A 25,374-nucleotide genomic window follows, 5' to 3' on the forward strand; every position below is an offset into this window, starting at 1 on the left:
GCGTCTTTATGACCATAACGTGGGTAGAATTGATCCTGCACTAAATCCCCTCTGTCACACAGTGTACACACAAACAGCTACTTAATGACAATTGAAATTTAACCACTATAGTCCGGCGGCCGAGGTGGAGGGGTGGGAGATTTGGTATGTATTGTCTTTTTTTATTGGCCTACAATATTGTCTATCTATTATACATTTGAGAAGTTGTACCCGACACACGGGCAAGGGACCCAAAGTCAACAGCTACGTCATGCCGAGACCGCCCTATACTCACTACTGCAACGCCGTCCTTCACACGGCAGTGACGTCACACACTTACCGTCGTTCGGCCGCCATCTCCTCATGTCGCGCCGAGCGCCGAGCCTCAACACTACCCGCGGAACAATGGTCATTGCACTGCCACCAAAGCCGCCTCCCTTCCACACTCACGCCAGCAATGCATTTGTTTACTACAAACACTATCGCCCCAAGCACCGACGCCCCGGCATGCACACGCTCACACACACACACACACGGAACACTGTCGCCAGGTCTATGAAAACAAGCCCAGAAAAAATGCCATTCAACACGCTACTTACACACACTACAACTCGCTTACAACTCGCGGACCTGGCAACACTGCATCCTGTTTTCCCATTGGCTACTGTTGCTAATTTGTTGCCACATCTAAGAAAACAAGCCCGTAAACCGTGACTTCCTACAGCCTACTTACACACAGTACCACTCGCTTACAATACGTGGTCCTGGCAACACTACATCACATCTTCCCATTGGCTCAAACCCCACCACGTGACCCACGAGTTTTCATGATACCTTTCTGACTTCCGAAAACACCACCTGAAGTTACACGCTACACACACACACGCTGCAACAACGCGCTGCAACACAAAACAGCTGCATACAATGCAGTGTCACTGCAGACACATGGGTTCACAGGACTTCTGTATATCGCAACGCGGGGGGACTTTAACTGACAAGTGAGAGTGTGTGTGTGTGGGGGGGGGGGGGATTTTGGATCGCATCACGATGCAGCTGAAATAGCACACACACACACACACACACACACGCCACAAAACGCTCAGTCGCCTGCCAAGTTCCTCTGCACATTATTTATTTCCCAGTCCCAACAACGGACTCACGTGCGCGTGCGTGTGCAGTTTGATTTCAGCATCACTAAACAAAATAATACAAAACAACACATAATAATAGTAAGTAAAGTGAAGTCTGTCAAATCCCGCAATTTCCTTCTTCCCATATTGTGCTGCAACGTAACTCTAGGATGAGCCTGAGCTTTGAAAAATCAAAGAACGACTGACATAGAAACATAGCTTTTTCAGAAAACTGTCAGGATTTAGAAGACATTTTTCGAATCTGATCTCAGGTCAAAATGGGTTAATCCAAAAAGTAAGTCTTCTACACAATATCTCAACGCCAATATCGCTAGAGGGCACTAAGTCCACGGGTTCATGTACCGGGCCTGGTGGTGCTACAGACAGACAGAACATCCAGTAGCCTTACTCATGGACCAGAGCTACTTTCTCTGCACCATTTCAGGCCGTTTCCAAATGTTAAAATGTAAAAGACCAATATTATTATGAAGAAATCAAGATGGTAAGACAGCTAAAACAAATAGAATAGAGTTTACTTTCAGAAAAAGCGTTGTTTATTTATGGCTTCTGAATGTAGGTACTGTATTTACTTGCGCAAGCAGAGCGTTAGAGACCGACCGATATGGAATGTTGTGACCGATACAATAACCGATACGATAGAGGGTAACAATCACCGATAACCGATATGCCACCGATATAGTGATTTTTTTTAAACTGGAATAAAAACACGCCTTTTCTGTGAGGATTGTGCAAAGATTTTGCACCGATATGATTATGCAAAGGTACAAAAAGTGACAGTAGTACAGACAGCCCTGCTTTCTTAAACCAATGACTTTTCAAGGCTTATAATAGTTTTTTACTTCTCACTCAAAGAGTAAATAAATACTGTAGCAGCTAAATAAGAGGGGCCTATAGCATATACAACACAGTTTACACAATAGTAGCCTATAGTATGCATTAGGCCACAGACCCCCAATTTATACCATTCTCTGGGAGTACACTATCATCAGTGTTAATTTAACTCTGAAAATCAGGGTCTATTTGGTTCCATTTGTATGCTCTTGGAGTATAATTATATATAATATATTGCCAAGTCTGATTATAATCATTATATGGACTTGTTTATCTGTAAAGTTGCTTTAAAATATTGGTAATGAAAAGCTCGGACAAAATGCTTTTTATTAAACAACGCGGGATGCAGCAATTCTAATCGCTGGCGCTGCTACTAACTAACACCCGTGGGACAAATTGTGAGTACTTTATATTTGAAATCTGAATGTTTATATATACGGAAATCTTGTAAATGCAGCGAGTGCCAAAAACAGGGCTAAGTTTCTGCATGACTGTCATGATAATCATCATGGCAGTCATGTTTCAGGGCTAGCACGGGACATACGGAAGCAGACCGTGCAGGTATGTTTTCTGCGTATGTCCCATGACGTGATGAACATATGTACCAATGCCAGGGTATAATTGGTTATCGATGGTGACGTAACGATGACATGTTTCAGTGTCGGGTGGACTAAAGGTAATGCCCCTATGTATACATGTATGTAATCTGACACCACTGCCATAACAGGCATAAGTAATCATTACCATACTTCAAAATACTACTTTCTCTCCTCCAAAAGCAAGGTACGTAGCAAATAGCTAAACCTAATAATTCAATATGGCAAACGTTCTTTCACAGAGAGGCTGAGATTTGAACGTTTGTAGTGGTCTACAGTACTTGCACGCTCTGCTTGCGCACTAGTAGGCCGTTTATGGCCTACTAGTGTGCAACAAGCAAGTAGGCACTCGACGAGTGCAGTTCTAGTTGCGAACGCAGTGAGCACTAACTTTGAATTTATTCTACGGTAATTGTTATTGCAATTTACGAGCTGCGTTCGCTTTCCACGTTCGCGCGTCCTACTTGTTTAACACGTCAACACCATTAGCTCAGAAAAGGGGGCGGGGAAGGGCTGTGAGATAGGCCTATTACTGAGTCACACCTGCAGAGACTACAGGAAGCCTCAAAGGCACTGACTTGGTGCCCCTGTGAGAAGAAACATGCTATTGTCATCCCTTTGGTTCCTTATTTATAATGGTTTCCTGTGTTCTGTGTTCCTTTGATGTATTATTTGAGCAAGTACTGATTTATCATTTGTATTATGTCACCTATGTTTGTTAAGTTGCTTTCAGTCAGTTGTATAATTTGTACGTTGTTTGAATACTTTGTTTTCCTTTGTTTCTGTTTAGCCCAAAAATCATCACCACTCATCACCCCCGTATCTGTTTATAATGTTGCATGCCATCCAAATAAACGACAGCTTTTTCTGAGCCTGGACTTTATACCCTGACCAGTATTCCGATGCCCGTGTGCTAAAGTTCAATAATCAGCTAACTACAATTCTTTCAGTCACAGTCCCTGCAGTCCAATGATGTGCTACTTAGCCCAGGGCCACCATTACCACCAACACTATGGCCCTGGGCACACTGCTGCTATAGCCCCATTATCGGCTGTAGGTGCGCGTGCATGCGTGCGTGTGTACTTTTCTAAACTCTATTTCTTTACTACTCTCCGCAGTAACAATGAAGTGTCCCTCTGGGGGGGATTAATAAACATTTAGTCAACCTTTCCTAAGGTTCAAGGTTCTGTTTACTTTGCCGTGGGAGAACTGTGTGTCTCGGAGTACATACATAAATGAAAGATGCCGCGGTACAGACTGTATCTGGACATACAGACAGTACAGATAGCTGGGGGGGGGGGCAGCAGACTTCATGCTTCCTTCTATGAGTCCAAGATGCTTCTTTTCACCTGATAGAGGAGAGTTTCCCCGGGCGGACGTAGCGCGTGGAAGGAACACGTTATTCCGACCAGTTCCTTTCCCCTCCATCAGGCGCCCCTGGCTGGCCAGGGGGAGGTAGTTTAGAGACCAGGACTACTGCATGTATTTTGTGAGGGTATACCTACCCTAGGGGACACGGGGAGAACAGGCAAACTCCACACACGCCTTCTAAATTCTGACCGTTTTCTGAAAAAACCCATGTTTCTATGTCAGTGGCTCGAACATTTTCATGTCAAGGAGCCCCAGAATTATATGTAATTGGCCGCCGACCCCCATGAAAATATGTTGTTCCAGGGAAAAGATTTGAGTTAAAAACGCTCTGAAAGAATATATATATATATATACAGATTTGTGCCACAATTCCCCATTCCAAACGAGACGCTTCCTGAAGTCAGAAATGAAGAAATGAAGAACGTTGCCCTTTTGGTCAGAACCATGGAGAGCTCCCTAGATTTCTGAGTTATGAGCCATTCTAATGAAACCGTAAACAATGAAGTGACGCGCAAAACAGTAGTACACTGCAGAAGGAGAGGCCAAACTATTTTTTTTCTCGCTTGGATGAGAGCGAGTTGAGTGAGTGAGAGAGAGAGAGAGAGAGAAAGAGAGAGAGAGAGAGATTGATTGTTGGGATGTTGTTGTTGTGTGCACAATGTTGACATTTGTGTATGCTTTGGCAATGTAGAACATATTCATCATGCCAATAAAGCCTTTTGAAATTTAATTGAAATTGAGAGAGAGAGAGAGAGAGAGAGAGAGAGAGAGAGAGAGGGAGGTGTGGTTAACTCACTTTTTCCTTGTGTCGTATCTGCCTGCGGTTCCGAGACTCTGTGTGAGACAGAGAGAGAGAGAGAGAGTGAGAGGACATTTCAATGCGGGATCATGTTCACTAAAGCAGCCTAACAGACTGCATCAATTCAACACCACACAGTGAGGTCTACATGGGAGGAGGGGGCGGCAGCCTGGGGGCTCTCCGTGTGATTTATTTTCCTAGAAACAGAGCCTCCGTCGTTTAGGACATTAGTTTTTGATTGATTGATTGAAATATTTATTAACAGTTTGTAGAATTTACAGTACATTTTAAGCACAAACTCAATACAAAGACTGTCAACTGTGAGTGGACGACCCAATTAAGCATTACACTTGTTTACAACAGGGTCCACATTGTTCAATTCATCAAAACATTTAAAGACATACAAATAGACATTTCTATGTAGCTAAAGAACAGAACAGGAATTCATCATATGGGAAGCAAAAAAGGGAAAATATACAAGCACTGGGAAAATATACAATATACAGTGAGGGAAATGGGGTGGGGGGGTGGGGGGGATTCAGATTTTACAGAGGCCAGTTTCGAATTGCAGCCATCCGTAGGTGCCCTTTGAGAGCGGTTTTGAAGGAGTCAAGGGATTCACATGTCTTAATGACTGTTGGTAGGGCGTTCCACATTTTGGTGGCATAGGAGCGAAAAGAATTTAGTCCCTTGTTTGTGCCGAATCTGGGTTGTACATGGTTTGTTGCACTCCCTCTGGTGTTGTGGGTGTGGACTTCGTTTACATTAAGGAAGTATTTAGACAGGTACATGGGTATCTTGGTGGTGTATCGAATCTTGTGGACCAGACCCATTGCAAGATGCTGTACTCTGTCGACGACCCTAAGCCATCCCAGCCTGTCAAAGTGGGCAGGGGTGAGGTGGGTTCGGGGGGTGAGGCCAAGTAGGAGCCTGACCAGTTTGTTTTGGGAGGTCTGGAGCCTTGTTTTAAGGGCCTTTGAGGTGCTGTGGTACCAAGAGGTGGATGCATAGTCAAAGAAACCTTGTACGTCAGTTACAGCGTACGGCTGCACGCAGCGTGAGACATGGAGGAATGTCATTCAGGACATTAAGTTAGCCCATTTAGACCTGAGCTCCATTCTACGAATGTCTTCTAAATCATGACAGTTTTCTGAAAAACCTCATGTTTCTATGTCAGTGGTGCTCAATATTTCACGCCAAGGACCTCAAAAATGATATGTAATTGGCCGCCGACCCGCCTCTGAAAATATGTTGTTCCAGGGACCCCCCAGAAGCAAAGACTTGAGTTAAAAATGTTCGCTCTGAAAGAAAATATATTCAAAGCTTTGCACTACATTTTCATGATTTAAAAAAAATAGCAGACCTACAAGGACCTTGTAGATCTGCTATTTTTCAACAGCTAGAGTATAACATAATGCTTAAAACACCAAAAGGGGTTCCCACCCAGAATAGGTTAGTTACCGTATGTTGCATGCAGCGTGAGACATGGAGGAATGTCTGAGTCAGTTACTGTTATATCATGGGTTGCCCATGTACATCTTAGTCTGTGTACTTGAACATGAGATACAGTGTACTATGATATGTATTGTGTGCTGCCCGTGCTGTAGCATACTTTATGGATAGGCTACGAGAGACATCTCAGCGCCATGCAAGGTCAGCCTTGCTGCATTAGTCATTATCATGTCACGTTTCTACGTCTCATATCTTGTCGTCACGTCATTATGATCCAGCACTATATACTGTATGTTCCTGTAATAAACTCTGTGAACCTTTAGCGTGATACTGTCTCGCGTTGTGTTATTGTTCTCCCGGGGCCCGCCGCCGCAGTCGCCGTATACCGAAGGAATACTTCAACCGGATTATCACACACCACCCAGCCTGCACACACTACCTGTCTGTCAGAACCAGACGAGGGTCCATGGAGGAATGTCTGAGAGCTGTGAGCTGGAGGTTGACCACTGGAAGACCCAGAAACAGGGATGCTATACAGAGCAGCGGTTATCAACCCTTTTCATATCAGGGCCCATTATCTTCTCCAACCCTATACGCCCCCCTCAGGTCCAGTGAAGCCAACCTCCTGAGGGTCCGCATACCAAGTAACGCACCAATATATAAACTAGAGACATGTAGGAATACAAAAAATATAAAATATAAAAAAATGTTACGGTCAACTGGCTCCTATGTGTGTCCGGTTCAAATCGTCTGCTGAGAGCCAAACAAACAAAGCACGCCTTTTTCAGATAGCCAATGAACAACAGGTTACAGTGGACACACCGTGACCACACACACAATGTGAGAGGCTGGTATGTCAATAGCAGCAAGTGTCTGTGTTAGATATTGTGTGTGTATGTGTGTGTGTGTGTGTGGGGGGGGGGGGGGGGGGATGGGGGGTGCGGTCGGCTAATGTTCCGTTGTCTTGACAACAACACAGAGGAGAATGCAAGTGTTTGGTTGCAGGTTTTGCGATCCTGCACACACACACACACACACACACACACACACACACACACACACACACACACACACACACACACACACACACACACACACACACACACACACACACACACACACACACACACACACACACACACACACACACACCACACACCACACACACACAGTGTGCAGAAATGGACTTGATATGTGAGTGCTATAGGAGAGGGTTGAATCCAGAATGATGCCCATGTATGCAGACTTTTATGGAGCTGCCATCAACATGAAGCAGGTCATGTCCAACGTTCTGGAGCAGTGTGTGTGTGTGCTGCTGTTGTGCAGACAGTGTTTGTTTGAAGGAAAAGACTGGAATCCTGCCACACTGTCTTCACTTACAGAATTGTATTTATACCATTTAGACCTGAGGACGATTTTTCTGAAAAACCTGTGTTTCTAGTTTTCTAGTGTGGCCGGGACCCCCCATTTGGAAATATGGACCCCCCTCCTTACCTTTTCAAGTAGTCACAGAATACTATACATATATACATAATATACTGTGAGAAGTAGTATGGTAGTAGTAAATGTTATTTCGGTCCATTTAAAAGAAAGCATATACATACAAACATACATGTATACATACACATGTAGGTCCACTAACTTAGTGGCACCCAAAAGGTATATGCTGAAGCAAAGCTTTTATTGCCTACCCTTTTTTTTTTTACTGTATCTCATTTTTTTTAAATAAATAAAACAGTGACACATTGTTGAGCATTAGTTGCTGCCAGAGTGAGGTCTAGCCATCACCAGTGGCTGGTGTCTACATAGGTGGTACGGCTTCTTTCCCCTCCTGACTTTGCCCTGGGTTGGCTCCCATAGGGTCAATTTACTTGCCTCAAGATCTGTGTGCCTGACGCAGTGCCCTGCCAGCCTCATCCTTCTCTCTCTGACTTAGTCCTTGACCCGTGGCAGGTCCCCATAGAGTCACCACATTTCTGACGCGGTGACAACTAGTGCCATTAGTTTGACAAGAACTGAAAACATCTGACAATTTGGAAAGGAAAATCCCAAGCAAAGCTTAGTATTTGCTTATACTGTTAGAACTGCCAACTCAATAATCCTGTTTACCCCCCTGGAACTCATGCATTCTGAGCTACAACTTCTTGACACTGCTACACGAGGAATCGATAACTGACAAAGAATATGACAAAAAAAGCCCTCGACTGGCATCATTTTATGTGTTACCCAGAATCCCTACGGCCCCCGTCAATCCACCAGGCATACCTATCATCAGTGGAAATGAAACCCAGTCTGAGCCTTCCTCAAAATCCATCAACTATTTTGTCAAACCCTCATGTTTCCACCTTACATGCATTCCTTCAAGACACTACATGTTTTAAAAGAAAGTCGATGACCTACTGTACAACATATTGGCAGTGCATTTCTAGACACTTTGGATGTGGAATTCCTTTTACACCAACAGGGAGGGCCTTGAAGCACTAAAAGGAGCATTCAGTGATTTGGTTAATTTAGAAAAAAACCCGGTCCACCCCGGTAACAAGATACTGTTGGGGGGGGGGGGGGGGGGGGAGACACGCGACAGGCCAACAGCACGCACACCAAGGCCCGCCCCCACTCGATCATGATTGGCGGAAGGCCAGAAACCTAAGGTTTTTAGATCCCAGGGGTTAACTGGAGACAGGGAGGAACTCTCCCCGTCAGCACACTCTATAGTAGGGAAGATTATCACAACAAAACAAAAAAAGAGGTTAAGTGAAATCACTGAATATAGCTTTAAAAACACTATTTACAACAAAGACCCGAGGACAACATGCCCCCGGTGACTTTATTGTCCTCGTTAGAAGAGTGGACACTCAGAAACAATGTCTTTTTGAGGGGCGCAAGCCCCTCCTATGTCGAGCTTTGAGGGTTTGTGTAAAGTGTAAACACAAACATCGTTTTGCTACCACCACCAATAACATTTGTGTAAAGACAAACATTGAAGACAAAAGTGAGGCCGGAAAGAGATGATGTATGATGTGGTAATGACAAGAGCGCCCCTCACTTCACACGGGTGTGATCTTTATTTCAGGACCAACTCTACAGGCAGGAAAAAGGGACGGCCGTGGGTGCAGCCTACAGTATGTGCCCCCTATAGCTATACGCAGCAGGACCATTCCTGGGCCTATCATATGGGAAAAGGAGAAAAGAACCAGCACACTCATCTGCTTCAAACGTTATACTCTATTGACAACGTTTCGAGCCAAAGCTCTTCTGACGAAGACGAGCCTTGGCCCCCGAAACGTCTCATAGGAAAGGACTTATTCTTCAGGGTCTGAACAGCCGAGCTATACTTGACTTTCATAAATACATCAACAACTCGACCAATGGCAAACCTCAGACTGACCATTATGGAGTATAGCAAATCAGAATGATTTTAGTAGTGTTCGCCAATACACTATCCTACGGGCAGACAGCTTCCATCCCTCCAGTGTCATCTCCAATGTAGCCTATACCGTTCGGACAGTTCCAGAGACCACGGAGGATATGACTTTGAGCCACAAGCCATCAATATGCACCAGAGATGCACACAAATGGGGTTGTAAAAGTAACAGTGAGCCATGCTTACGGCAAAGCTAAAGCTCTATAGAAAGGAGTTTTCTATTAATAATGCCCACCCTCAAACATCCAGACAGATGTATTTCACTACCCAGTATAGCACATTCACTTCTTTTATTTTTGCATAGAAATGTGTATTTGTATACGTCTGATGAATTGAAAATGGATGACCCTGATGTAAACAAGTTGTGCTTTTTTCTGGTTTTATCCTCCTTGCAGTTTTTGCATTGACCTGTACTTTCGTTGAAATGTACGCATTCTACAAATCAATCCAATCAATCAATCAATCAATCAACCAACCAACCAATCAATCAATCAATCAATCAATCAAACGCACCAAGCGCAGACTGGGAGACAAGCACAAATACGCTATCCCTGTCCCAACTACTCCATGGCAGAACACTACAAGACATGCTGAACATGCAGGTCTGTAGTTCTGTACGAGGGGGTACGTGCACTCGTGCAGACAGACTTAAGCAACTACTCCAAAGAGAAACATTCCGGATTCAGGTCACTCTTAAAGCAACAACATTCACTTGTCTTAGGTCACATTCTCACCTAATAGTACGGTAGACTCGATACGTATGGGTGGAGAAATTGGGGTTCTTGCATATTTAATTTGCTGCGGTTTGCCTTCACACTGTCATTCGCAGCAATTGGAAACGCAGCAGGGGGGACCTTTATCAATGTGTTCCAATCATAAACTAGCCTACACAGTGAAATTTATGGTGATAAAATTATACTCATAACGTGCATGTGTCGTGCCGTCTGGGACTGGACCCCCTCTCTCGCTCTCTCACTATACGCATGCAGCCACGCACTGTTCTTTTGGGCATGGAGGCACAGCGCCGAGCGCACTGATATAACAGACAGCAGCGCAAAATGTTTACAAGTTTATTGAGATGAAAGTCCCTACTCCCCAGTCCCCACACACTCACACAGTGACAGTGCTCCATGCAGTTTACGGCACGCACAGACAGACAGAATATTCTGTAGGCTATAATACACTGCAGTGTTTTTATGTGCAATTGATTAATGTACTCGTCCTCATTTCGATCAAGGCTTCAGTCTCCTCATTCGACCACGTCTATCCATGGTAACGGGACATCTTTGAGCTGCGAAAAATATGCCTTCTCCGTCTCCAACTGTGTTACGCTCCTCAACCGCCACATTGTTTGCTTCATTTCCTTTATTTACTGCGGATTGCATTCACACCTGCACCGAATCGTAATCAAGTGCGATTGGAAGCGAAGCGAAACCCCCGTTTTTGCTCGGAGTAAAATGCAGTTCTTTGATACGCATTAGGATTCGAATGAGCCTTCACACCTGCCAAACGAAGTGCACTTTCTGAAAATGCGCAGCAGGATTCGTTTTAATCGCAGCAAAGCTCTCTGGTGTGAATGTGAGCTTAATCTCAGTGACTTCTCTCCCTTTCTCTAAAACAAGCTGCCCTTCCTATAAATCAATGATGACACTGATATATCTCCATTTCTCCAAACAACAGGCTACTCAGCCAATATGCTGACTCTTTATTCATTCCCCATATACAGTATATACGGGTAAAGTTTGGGGATAACGTTTTCACGCTTCTGTCTTCTCTGACACAGCAGCGCAGTTCAACTTCAGCCAGTCAATTAGTGGGACACCGCTGAGAGTGCTGAGAAAGCACATCAAAGGCAAACACAGCTGCAGTTCAAACAGGCCGAACTCCGATGCAGTTGCAAAGGGAAATAAAGAATGGCTACTGTCCGTGACAATAACCAATCTGAATTATGTTCACACGCTGTGCACTTATAGAGCAAAAAGTAATGATATGGGGAAAAACTAATTCTTTTTTTATTTAATCTTTTTACTTTCGACTTCTCCTAATTTGAGTCGACTTGTGTTAATGAAGTCGATGCGTCGACTTTTTAATGAATGACCTAGTGTGCGTGTGTGCATGTTTTTTCGCCGTGCGCTCACTTGGTATACGAGTGACAAAGTCAAAAGTTGACACGGTACCAGACCAGTAGATTATCAACACAGTAGTATGGTGCCCACAGCCATTCTCGTCGCCAAATGTTGTGTGTAAAAGAGTGACACGCACACACGATTGAACCAGAAACAACACTGCTTTACTTAGTCTCATGTCTCAGTACAGAACAGACTTCCTTGTTATTTCCCGCGCTGTGTATTACGTTACTACGTAGCATCCCATAATAGCCAGTCTCTTAAAGGCATCTCAACCATTATATAACACAGTGTCCATATTATTAGAACATAACAGCCCATGCATGGTAGGCTTTCTGGGAGAGTTTGCAGAGGGAGGGGGGGAGTGCCCATCCACATGGAGGCCAGGCCTAGCCGGTAAGTATAATTCCTGCGTACGCCACTGGATACTTCTCTGTCATATGGGAACCAAAGACATCAGGAGCTGCCAGCCGGAAGAATTGGGTGCTGTGGGAACGAACCAACACAACATGGGAGGGTCAATGAAGGCTAAACGATCCCTCTGGGATACTTGATCAGACTCAAAAAGGAGTCACGCACAACAGAGCCGTTAACTGATGGTCTGTTGTGAGCCGTTCCGAGCGTTGTGGATGTCCGTTCCAGCCCAACTCAGCGCCGTTCGAGTTAATACCCCGACAGGGACAGAATCGTAACTCATATCCCCCCCCTATCATCAATAATCAATATGTGGGGGTGCCCGCCCGCCCGCTGGCCTAGTGGTCCAGGTGCATGTCACATATAGGCCTGACAGCGTGTCGCGCGTTCGAGTCCCGTTCATGACGACCTTTGCTGTGTGTCTCCTCCATGTCTCCCTCTTTCCTGTCAATCTTCACTTGGATCTATCAATAAAGACTCTCTCTCTCTCTCTCTCTCTCTCTCTCTCAATTCTCTTTCAAAAGGCTTTATTGGCATGATAAATATGTTCTACATTGCCAAAGCATATATACAACAAAACAAAAGTCAACATTTATCTGCGCACACAGAGACAACAACAAACATCCCAACAATAATGAACAACAAGCAATACAGTAACAATGAAAATAAATTAACAAACAGAAACATAACGGCAACTTAATGACCCTGTTCAGACCTTAGAGTATATGAATAGAGAAGGCACCCAGAGGAAACACTGAGGCGAAATGGACATAGTGGCCGAATGAAGGTATTGCAGCCTGGCCCCAAACACATGAACGCGCTGGTCCGTTGACTATCATTATGCACGTTCACGACGGCAGCACGCTCGTGCGCGTTCAACGGCAGCGCGTTCATGTGTTTGGGGCCACTCACTATTGCAATCCATCCCAGAATGCACTCTGTTCCTACCCGGAAGGAGGAGTGAAGTCGCCTCATGCGCTTTTGAGCAACTTAATGCAAGTGGATGGAAGGAGAACTCAGATGTCATCTCTATTCATATATACTCTAAGGTTCAGACAGATATACCTGTCTCTTCTGTCCACTGGCTGTCCCTCAGTTGATGACAACTCCACACGTATTTTGCTGACAAAACAGTGCATTTGGACTTCTTTATATTTTTCTCCACCTCCCCTTGAGAGCAGAGTAAACACAGTCTGTCTTCTCTAGGCAGCCAGTTCTGTCTGTGTCTGCCTGTTTCTATTGCCAGGCGGTGGTCGCTGAGTCTGTACATATAGTCAACATCTTCCTCAGTTTTGGATCAGTAACAGTGGTCAGGTAATTTGCACTGTGTATTCTCGGTTGAGGGCCAAATAGCATTCTAATTTACTATGGGTTTTTCTCTCTCTCTCTCTCTCTCTCTCTCTCTCTCTCTCTCTCTCATATAAAGCGAAAAAATATGTTTCACAGAACAACAAGCAAACTGAAAGCGGTCTCCTCTGCCGCTTTAAAAAATATATAATTATTTTGTTGTGAATCAACATCGCACTTCATCATGCAAGATAACAAGCTCAAAATGAACCGACACCCTAATACTTCATATAAGATACTGTACGTTTTTTTTCATCGCTGGGTCTGGTGTAGACGTGTGCCCCCCCCCCCGATGAGAGCATCAGTCAAACCACAGGGATACAACAACATCACGCGCACACACACACACACACACACACACACACACACACACACACACACACACACACACACACACACACACCCTGCCATATTTTAAAACATGAGCCTAAAGTGGACAGATAAGCAGATATGGGAGGCGGGCTGACAGCGTGTAGCCGTCAGCCTGCGAGCGAAAACCTCCTATACTGTAATCTGCTGGATGAAGCACTGTAAGGGTAGATTCACACTCTGGACCTCTTGGCAGATGTTGTGGTATTATACAGTGTGAATGCTGCGTACCGTTCCCCAGAGCAGATCACCCAACCGTACCCAGGACCGCATGGAGGTAGCCTCGGGACCGATTGAAGTGTACTCGGATACTTATCGATGCAATGTGAAAGCATTGGATACAGTTGAACGATGTGTACTCGGGTGTGGAAGAATCAAGGCCAATGTTGAATCATGACCAGCGGGGACCAGGCAATCGTATCCGGGAATTGTTTGAATCAATCAGACTCAGTGTGAATCTGTCCTAAGGTGTATTCATCAGATGTACACAGAAAACCTATACCTTTACATACAAAAACTAAACTGCAAGCTACCCCTGTACTTTTAGATACACCATGCCATTTTCCTCACAGGCTCCATACCAAAAATAAAAATACAAACTTCATCTCTCAAGTTATGCTCCTAACAGAAAACGCTCAATACTGCGTACAAGCTATTCGTTTTTATACAACACTGTGCTCTGTTGAAGGCCTTATGTGCCACAAGGCATGAGGTGGATCGGCCGGGTTGCTCAGAAAGCCCCTTTGATTAATATAAAAAGCAGCCTCTGCACACTCAAGGCTGTGCAAAGAAAATCGGCTTTGGTCAAGAGATGCACTTTGACAACATCCTTGACAATGTTTTTGGTGATTTTCATTTTTAGCCACATTAACACAGTTGGAATGTTAAAGAATGTTTTTATTCCATCAGAAAGTCGTTTTAGTGTCATTAAGTCGTTGTAATTGCTTAAACATGTCACTATGTCTAATGTCATAACCATTGGATTAACCAATGCTAACCAGAAAATACAGCTTCCCTGCTAAAGTATGCAAATTCCGCTAAAATCCGCCTTTTTGTACACAATCGTTTTTGAAGATAATACTAGTCTTTTACTAACTGGCTTACAGAAATAGCAGAAAAGAAGTATTAACAATTATATTTTGTAAAAAAGTGTGTTTATTTTCGGTCCGCCTAAAGCTAATTCATGCTAATGTTCCAGCTGGGGGCACTGGTGATCACAACGACATGCTGAAAGGTTGCCAGCTCGAACCGGCCTCCCCCCAGAGTTAGTGTCGAAGTGTCCTTGAGCAAGACAGTGCATTCCGCCGCCATCGGGTGTATGCATGTGTGTGAATAATGTACAATCTATATGTAAAGCGCCTTGGATAAAGGCGCTATCATACTATAATTCTAACAATGTCTGTGTGTGTGAGTGTGTGAGTGTGTGTGTGTGTGTGTGTGTGTGTATGTGTGTGTCAGAAAGTTCAGTTCAGTTCAGTTCAGTTCAGACTTTATTGTCACAACACATTACAAGTAACATGGGTGAAATTTGGTTGTGCAGACACTTATTGCAATTACGGGGATAGAGACAACAATCAGAGTTACACCAGCTGCAGCCATATTTCGGCGCTGCTATATACTTCTCATAGCATCATCATAGAAAAAGGAATGGGGGTGGGGGGTGGAAGCATAGAATGGGTAAGGGGTATTGACAGAGAGGGAGGGGGGGGGATGGAGACATCAAATCACATACAGTTGCACTGTGCAGGCACGGAAACTTGGGGGCGGGGGTGTGGGGTTGGATTTTTAGATCTGCAACAAAATAAAAAAACTCTGATCCTCACACAACACCTCGATAAGAGCGGCTGTCTGACGACAACAAAAGAAACACCGCATTATCTCCTCATTGCCGGCACCAATCGCTCCCACTTTTCACACAGGCATTGACAATATGAATATGGAGGGCGTAACGAAGCCCTTTTTTCGATTTGACACATTAATGATTAATAATGAATTTATTAGTGAATTCCTTACACACCTCCGCCCCTTAGCGACACCTGTATCACAGGCCACCGTTCTCACTGTTACCCCACTGGCATGATTCCTCTAGCTACCGGCGCAACACAACAAATAGTGCCCTATAAAATTTGGCGCCGCGTGTGTGTTTGTGTTTGTGTTGCATCTTTGGCCGTCTTCTCCTACTAAAGCACACCGTTTGCACACATCTCACCATGCAACACCAAAAGCTAGCCTGTCCACAGATCAACCACTACTTTGCATTCATATTCATGTCATATTTACAGTACTACGGCCTTCACAGTGAACGGGATATCTCCAACCCCCTATTGTCCAAACTCTCTGATCTGCTCCACACCACCTCAGGCCCCTCCCCCTCGCTCTGGCTGCTGTCGAGGCGAACACTCTACCTTAGTAGGATCCGAGGGTTTTCTTCTTCCTCTTTGTTTGGAGTAGCCTATACCTTCACTGGATTACGTTCGCTACGGGGATGGATTACGTTTATTTTATCACCTTTACTTTGCTTTGGAGGGAGTGTTACGTTGGGAAGGAACTCTGGGGGCAACAGACTTTGTTTGGTAACACAGAACAATACAAAACAATAAGGGAGCTCACGCGTGTGTGCGCGAGACACGGACATTTGTTTCGGATCATTCACTCATTCATTCAACTCTGTGTGTATAACTGTTGATTCCTTCATTTGACTTGAGATAAAAGGTTAACGTGAGTTTTGTTTCTGACTGTTTTCTGCTTGCTTATTTAGGCTATTTTCATTACATTCCCTTTATCAATCGTATCCTAAGAGGAGATCATTCACAACCCGTGATTTAAATAATTCGTAGCAGTGATAGCGATATCTGACCGTTACATATGGTCAGATATTACATACAACAAACAACATGCCACTTCCTGAAGGTAGCAGATATGGTGTACCAGCATACAATACAGTAACATTCATCTTAATTCAATTCATTTGCGTTAAAATAAAAAACATCTCCCCGCTAATCACGTGTCACCACCAGTGAAATGCATGTTGGAACGGACACAGATTAACACTGGGACACATTTTTCTGCGCAACAGACCCACACGGGGAAAACAACTTGGACCCCGATACTACTAGCTACTCTTACGTCAGTCGACATAACTTCTTCTTTGGGAAGCATCGCGGCCAACGCGCGGGTTGCGTGGCACAGGCACCTGAAAGCCAGCTCTGACAGTTCTGACGGGGGCATGTTAACGTGAACGAAAATATTCAATAACTTCCATTTATAGACAGAATATCACCACCAAATTTACATCACACATCAATGGTGGATTTATGATTGTACTACAGCATTTCCTTATTAAACTTACGTTTAAATAGCCTACTTTTGTGCCCAACCCAACTTCACAACACCATCTGTAAACAATTCCCCCCCCCCCCCTCCCTATCACATTACCCACACTGAACATCCTTTGCTGTTCATATATTCAGAACGGGTAAGGACTAGTATATATAAATGCACCATTTACCATTTTAGTTTAGTTTATTTGATCATCCTTCAGTTTCAAATACAATATTTAAAGAAAATGAATGTAAGCCGTTGAAAACAGAACAAAAACCGAAAAACATGAAGATGATCAAAAGGAGTAGGCAGAAGCTAAAAGCTTATAGATGCCTATCCTACTTACAGAACATGAATCGTAATACTCATTACATTAACGAGAATTTCACCCTACACCAAACCCACCAAATGTGACAGCTTCGTGACGCGTTTTTTTTTAGCGTGTAGCTCAGCTATTTTCAATCTAACTATAAATGCGCCGAGTCTCAATGCCCCCCTACGATCGGCTTTTGGCTGAGGAATGTAACGACCAGTTTGGCACTTGAGAAACTAACGTATGCAATTAGGAAGAAACCTTATTATTCTATAAGATATGGGAGAAGTTCTTGGACTTCATTAAGCGAGGTGATATTGAAGAGGCTTTGGATGTATAGTGGTTAATTGGAGTAGTCAGCTGTGGGGTGGGGGTAGGGAACTGTGACGGACATTGTGCATTTGTTTGTTTAACTGTATGTAATGTGTTTTTGTTTTGTTTTTTTTTGGGGGGGGGGTTGTTTTATTATTATATGTGGGGGGGGGGGACATATGTCAATAATTGTTTTGAAATTACTTATTGTGCTGTAAAGAAAATCAATAAACATAAAAAAAAGTCTCTGTGTGTGTGTGTGTGTGTGTGGGTACTGTTGTAATCAACGTGACTCGAGAATCGTTCGCCCCGCCAACTTCAAATTCGACACGCGCGTTCGTCCACACCACCACAGGGAGTGCAGTGCCCGGTGTTGAGTCGGTCGGACCCACAGTTGTCCAGAACCGCCCAAAAAGGCCTCTCCCTGGGCCCAGGGCCCCTGCCCAGCACAGAATAAACATCACCAAGGACAATACATAAACAGGAGCTCCCCACTGTGTACAGAACCATCCTAAACAGGAGCATCCCCACTGTGTACAGAACCATCCTAAACAGGAGCATCCCCACTGTGTACAGAACCATCCTAAACAGGAGCATCCCCACTGTGTACAGAACCATCCTAAACAGGAGCATCCCCACTGTGTACAGAACCATCCTAAACAGGAGCATCCTCACTGTGTACAGAACCATCCTAAACAGGAGCTCCCCCACTGTGTACAGAACCATCCTAAACAGGAGCATCCCCACTGTGTACAGAACCATCCTAAACAGGAGCATCCTCACTGTGTACAGAACCATCCTAAACAGGAGCTCCCCCACTGTGTACAGAACCATCCTAAACAGGAGCATCCCCACTGTGTACAGAACCATCCTAAACAGGAGCATCCCCACTGTGTACAGAACCATCCTAAACAGGAGCATCCCCACTGCAGACAGAACTATCCTATAGGCGGGGCACTTTGTTTCATGCCGCGATGGCTGAGGGAACAAAACCCCCTAGTAAAGTGGACCGTTTTCTGTATCTTTGTCCAGGTGGCATGAGGTGGAAGAAGCCAGACAGACAGGGGATGATGGGGAGTGGGGAGTCTGGTGAACTTGGAAGGTACAGTAAGGACATAGCGTACTGTAACAAAACTAGCAGAAATATTTCAAACGTATTCTACGGCATCTGTTCTGTTATCAACATATCTCTCTCTCTCACTCTCTCTACAATGAGACTCACCACTTGCTTTGACCCGCCGTACCTCCGTATGTACCTCTCAGTGTACAGTAAGCAGGCCCACAGTACATTATAACAATTCCACTGTTCCTCCAATCAGTGTTGCTCTTCTTCATCAGCGAGGATTGTGCACTCATGCCGCGTGCTTCTCGTAAAGCGAGGGACAAGGTTAACGCATTCAGGACTGAGGACACATTGAGGCCGCATTTTTCCAATAGCTAAAGTTTAACATAATCCTTAAAACACTGAAAGGGGTTCCCGTCCTGAATGGGTTAAAAGGGGCAAAGAGCCTCCTCCACGTCTAGAAATTGACGCACGCAAAAAAAACACAAAAGGACTGTTTTTGTCAGTGAAGTAAGTGGTGCAATAGTGGAGTCCATTGAATTTGGGCAGTACATTCACAGACAGTTCGGAATGTTACTGTGCTTCAAGGTTCAGTGCATTGTCTGTTCAACAGCTGGGGAGAAGGCTGTTATACTGGACAAACTTTAACTTTTAAACAAAACACATTTCGCTTAAGTGTCTAACATAATAGTCTACTGCAGCGGTTCTCAAACCTTTTCATGTCAAGGACCCACCCAAATTATTATTATTATTATTATTATTATTATGTATTTGGTGGCGTATTTGAAAACATGTTGTGCTGTGTGTGTGTGTTTAAAAAAAATCACACCCATGTGAACTGAGTGGTGCAACTCCCCTCTCTCTCTCCCCCCCTCCTCTCCTCTCTCCCCCCCTCCTCTCCTCTCTCTCTCTCTATCTCTCTCTCTCATTAGCAGGCAACAGTGCAGCACTAATACCATCTCTCTCTCTCTCTCTCTCTCTCTCTCTCTGTTTCCGGCACAACAGCACCCCTACTGGTACTCATAGTCATTGGCTCATTAACGTCACATAGGTGAACAACACATAGGTGAACCAACACATAGGTGAACACGGACATTGCTGTTCCTTGGAGTGGTTGCACCACTCAAAACTAGAGCTGGGACTCGATTAAAAAAAATCTAATTAATCAGAGGCTTTGCGATTAATTAATCTAGATTAATCGCATTTTAATCGCATATCAATATTCAACCCGAGAACAGCGAGAAACCTTTTTTTTAAATGTTTTTTGGTATCCCAGTGAATCAATGAATAGTGACTACAGGATACCACTCATTTTCAACATTTTACTGTCATTAATATACCTGTTGTGGAAATAATAATAAAAAGTCACCCCATTCTGTGTTGCCTAGAACTGGAGGTCTGAAAAAAATTTAGTAACAGTAACAAGTACATCTCAGTGACATCACAAAGCTGTACTTACTTCATATTGTTACTGTTTTTTGTCAGACCTCCAGTTCTAGGCAACACAAAATGGGGTGACTTTTTATTATTTCCAGTTTTCAGTACTATAGAAAAGCGCCCAGTGAGAAACGTTCCGCGGTGAAAAAAAAGGTGCGATTAATTTATCTGTAGTTAATCGCGATTAATTTTTCTGTAGTTAATTAATCTAAATTAATCGCAATTAGTCCCGGCCCTACTCAAAACATGTTGGTGTCGGTGTATGAATGTGTGTGTGAATGGGTGAATGTAACGCACAATCTATGTAAAAGTGCCTTGGATAAAGGCGCTACACAGCGCTATAAGGCACAGTACACCTGATTGGCTCAGAGACAGGTGCGTGGGTGAGGGTGCGTGGGTGAGGTTCAACGTATACAATTAAAAAAAGCCCAGGCATCTGCTCAGCAGATGCCTGGAGAACATCATTGACCGAAACGTTGATTATTGTTGTTGTTGTTCGTAATTGCAAGTGTAGACGGTGTGTATACATTTTGTGCATTTTTCAAAAAGTGTTAAAAAGCAAGGCTTTTGCAAACCTACAGGCGACAGGTGCGTAGGAGAGGGTAACAGTGCCCGGCAATGGAAAAAGGCACAAACACCCGTACAATGTCTTCAAATGCAGTGAACCAACTTGTAAGAAGGAAACACCTAATGTTTAAAACACAAAAGGGGTCCCCTTTTGTGTTTTAAACATTAGGTTATACTTTAGCTATTGAAAAATAGCAGATCTACAATCTAAAATGTGGCACAAATCTTTGAATATATATTATGTGAACGTTTTTTGACTCAAACCTGGAACAACAACATATTTTCCGATGGGGGTCGGCGGCCAAATACATATATTTTTGGGGGTCCTTGACATGAAACTGTTTGAGAACCACTGATATAGAAACATGAGGTTTTTCAGAAAATTGTCACGATTTAGAAGATTTCTTTTTTAATTAATTTCGACGTCAGGCCTAAATGGGTTTAAAGTTGGTTCACTGCATTTGAAGGCAGTGTGCGGGTGTTTGTTTCTTTTTTTAAAGTGTTTGTTTTAAAAGTTTTAAATTTATATTGAACGATTTGCAATAATCTCAATAAAACCTTTAAATAATTGTCCAAAATAGCAGATATACATGTACGAGTTCACAGCGCAGCCCGAGACATTTCAGCACTGGGAACCGGGTTCAAATCTGGGGTAAAGGTTATAACAGATAAAAACTAAAATTTAAATTATCAATCAATTTGTTAATCAATTTGTTAACTGAAATTAAATAAAAACTAGATAAAAAACTAAACATCTACAAGCTCTTGTACATATGCTATTTTCAGAAGGTGTTTTGATACATTTGAAAACTTCTGGCACTTAAAAGTACATTTTGATATCAATACTTTTGTACTTTTTACTCGAGTAAATTAGGAATTCTGGACTTTTATTCTCGTAATGGAGTATTTCTCCATTACAGTATTGATATGTTTACTTAAGCACAACATTTGAGCACTTTTCCCACAAACTACTGAAGGCTTTGAGGTTACCAGGCGACCGGTAAAAACCGGAAATGAACGGGAAGCGAAAAGTCCACCCTCTGTCCGTCCTCAATGTATAAACAGAATTACTAAAATGCATTGATGCCTGATTATTTTCCCCGGGTTGCATTTTGTGAGAACAAGCTTCAGTCACGGGGCCGTAACTTAAGAACTCGGTTACAAAATGTGTATTTTTCGGGTGGAGAAGATATCACGATTGCGCTTTCAGCGCCACCTGGTGGTCACCAGTTTAGGCTTTGAGTGCCAATTCTCCCATTATAGAGAATGAAATAATTTGTAATTATATTATGCATGTAATGTGCATGTCATCACCTGTACACCAGATTAGAGGAATTTTAAAAATATGGATAAAAAAAAAAAGAATATAAAAATGTAATTCCCAAGGGAAGACGTCTTGTCGTCCGTGGCATCCGGTACTTAATTGGCAATTAGACGTCTTGACGTTTATGGCTCTTAAACTGTATAAACAGCCGTTATCTACTTTCGGTTCTGGTGCTCGGAACTCGCTTGCAGGCCTTCAAAATACGGAGCCTGCACTGGGCGTAAATAATTAACGAAAGTTCAGTCAGGAAAAACTCATGAATGGAATATATATATTTATTGAATATAAAATGAGTAATATATTTGCGATGATTTGGCGATGAATTGGATCTGCTTTTTAGGTACAGAGATCAAGCGCATCGGTCCCAACCATAGGATGACTCCGAATGCGCGCACACACACACACACACACACACACACACACACACACACACACACTAGAGGGCGTTGGGGTTAACGTTGTTAATAAATGTCTGAAGGACAACATGACAAGACCCTTGACCCTGAGTACAAGCTGTGATTTGGAGAGTCACACGTGAGGACACATGCATTGTGCGAGAGGTCGAGGCGCTTCCGAGAAAGCGTGCACACGTGAGCACGTGTCCACGTGTGCACGTGTGCATGTGAGCGTCCCCATCTTAAGACACTCATCTAGCCTACTGTCCCCCTGTCTCGCCCTGCCTGTCTCTCCTCTTTCCCTCAGCTGTCCTACAGTCTGTCTCTCCTGCACTGTCTGTCTCTCAGCTGTCCTACTGTCTGTCTCTCAGCTGTCATACTGTCTGTCTCTCCTGCACTGTCTGTCTCTCAGCTGTCATACTGTCTGTCTCTCCTGCACTGTCTGTCTCCCAGGTGTCCTACTGTCTGTCTCTCAGGTGTCATACAGTCTGTCTCTCCTAAACTGTCTCCGTCTCAGCTGCCCTACTGTCTGTCTCTCCTACATTGTCTCCCTCTCAGCTGTCCTACTGTCTGTCTCTCCTACACTGTCTCCCTCTCAGCTGCCCTACTGTCTGTCTCTCCTACACTGTCTCCCTCTCAGCTGTCCTACTGTCTGTCTCTCCTACTTTATATCCTACACTGTCTCCCTCTCAGCTGCCCTACTGTCTGTCTCTCCTTCACTGTCTCCCTCTCAGCTGTCCTACTGTCTGTCTCTCCTACTTTATATCCTACACTGTCTCCCTCTCAGCTGTCCTACTGTCTGTCTCTCCTACACTGTCTCCCTCTCAGCTGTCCTACTGTCTGTCTCTCCTACACTGTCTCCCTCTCAGCTGTCCTACTGTCTGTCTCTCCTGCGCTGTCTCCCTCTCAGACAGTTCTGTTCATGATCACGGTTGCTGCGTTTATGTGAATGCATTTTATATAGTATTTTCATGCATCTGTGTATTTTATTATGCAATGTTTTATTGTTGTAACTGACTGCCAGAGACACATTTCCATTTCATGTAAAGGACAATAAAGTTTTACCGTCTGTCTCTCCTACACTGTCTCCCTCTCAGCTGTCCTACTGTCTGTCTCAATGAAGTGCGTGTGTGTGTGTGTGTGTGTGTGTGTGTGTGTGTGTGTGTGTGTGTGTGTGTGTGTGTGTGTGTGTGTGTGTGTGTGTGTCTTTGATAGAAAGATACGTGTTTTAAATAATGCACCTGTCAGTGTGCACAGTGTGACAGACAGACATACAGACAGACAGACAGGACATGGAGGAAGCAGGTGCTCTAACAGCACAAATCTTGCATGGGCACAGAGCATTTCCAGACGGGGGTCCGTGGCCATGAGGGGGGTGCTTGACATGAAGAGGTTTTATGTCAAGGACCCCCCCAGCACAAGTGTTCAAGTGTTCACAAGGCTCGAACAACATGGGAGTCCATGGAAAAATAGATTAATTTGGGGATCCGTTGGAGAGAACCACCACACTGGTTTAAATGACATGCAAAACCAGCAACCATATATATTATACAACTCACAACTACTAATATTGACAAGCGACTTTACAGAAATAACAAGCCCAACGTCGCTTATAATAAGCACACTTGGCAACCACTGCTTCTTCACTCTCCTGCATCCTTCCCTCCATCTCTCTCTCTCCCTCTCATCCTCTCCTTACCTCCTCCGCCCTTCAACTCTTTGTTTCATATGTCAGTTGAATGTCAGACTCGATGGGTCTGCTCTGCCAGGCCCCTATAGTGTCTACACGTGTGCACGCGCGCGCACACACACATTGCTATTAGTAGACAACAACATATTAGGATGGCAATTTTCTAAATGCCAATTTTTACCCCTTTTTGGGGATTTTTTTCCCTCTTTTTTCCTACAAGCAGAAAACACGCCACTACATCGTGAACTTGTAGATTTGGGCAGCTAAATATTAAACCATGAATAATTCTAACTAGAGATGTCCCGATACTGTATTGGTATCGGAAAAGTGTCGGATAGGCCCTTATTTGGTCATATCGGTATCGGCGAATATGCCAGTCTAACCACCGATCCGACACAGGTGTGCCCAAACTGCAAGTGCACATTTGAGTGAGGAGTCTGCTATAAACATAACACGAGATATATAGCTACTAGATAGCTATAAACACTATTCCCGGTTGGTGGACTTCAAAATAAGATCTTTATTATTTTTCTATTATAAAGATTATTCTCTGGTATCGGTATTGGCTAACACAGAAATTGTGGTATCGGGATAGGAAACGAAGAAAGTGAATCAGGACATCCCTAACTCTAACTCAAGCTGAAGCTTCATGTGTTTGTGTGGCCGTAGAGGTCATGTGCAACTTCTTCCAGAGAGAGATGGAGACACTAAATCTCAGCTGGAGAAATGTGTTGTTTGCATGCATGCATCACTGCCTTGCATGCTGTGTGCTACTATGTGTTGAGTCTGTCATTTATGGCGTTGTCTTTCTGTTAAAATCCAACTATGTTAACTTAAGAACTCTGGACATATTAGGACATTGTTTATTAACTGTGCACACGTGTAGCCTATTGTATGTCAGACTGTATGTCTGTCACCCCACAGTCACAGACCGGATTTTGTTATTATCACACAGTGATTATAACCAGTTTAACTTCAACTTTAATATCGTGGTGGTTTCTAAGTATGTGTTGCCCAGGGAGGTAGACATTGGCGATCTTGCATTATGAAGGGTCAGGGTGTCAGGGAAAAAACTGTCCACACACACACACAC

At 43.8% G+C, this 25,374-nt stretch overlaps 1 protein-coding gene across 1 annotated transcript in view; it reads right to left on the reverse strand.

Annotated features, from left to right (window-relative positions):
* The window catches only part of ankfn1a (ankyrin repeat and fibronectin type III domain containing 1a), a gene marked incomplete at its 3' end in the record, with an annotated part of 151,354 nt that overhangs the window by 107,046 nt on the left and 18,934 nt on the right, over window positions 1-25,374 (reverse strand). The window contains exon 2 of the mRNA XM_083787481.1: window positions 4,725-4,762. The remainder of the gene's footprint in view (window positions 1-4,724; window positions 4,763-25,374) is intronic.

Source organism: Protomyctophum parallelum (assembly GCF_964188405.1).
Source record: "Protomyctophum parallelum genome assembly, chromosome: 17".
Taxonomy (NCBI): Eukaryota; Metazoa; Chordata; class Actinopteri; order Myctophiformes; family Myctophidae; genus Protomyctophum; species Protomyctophum parallelum.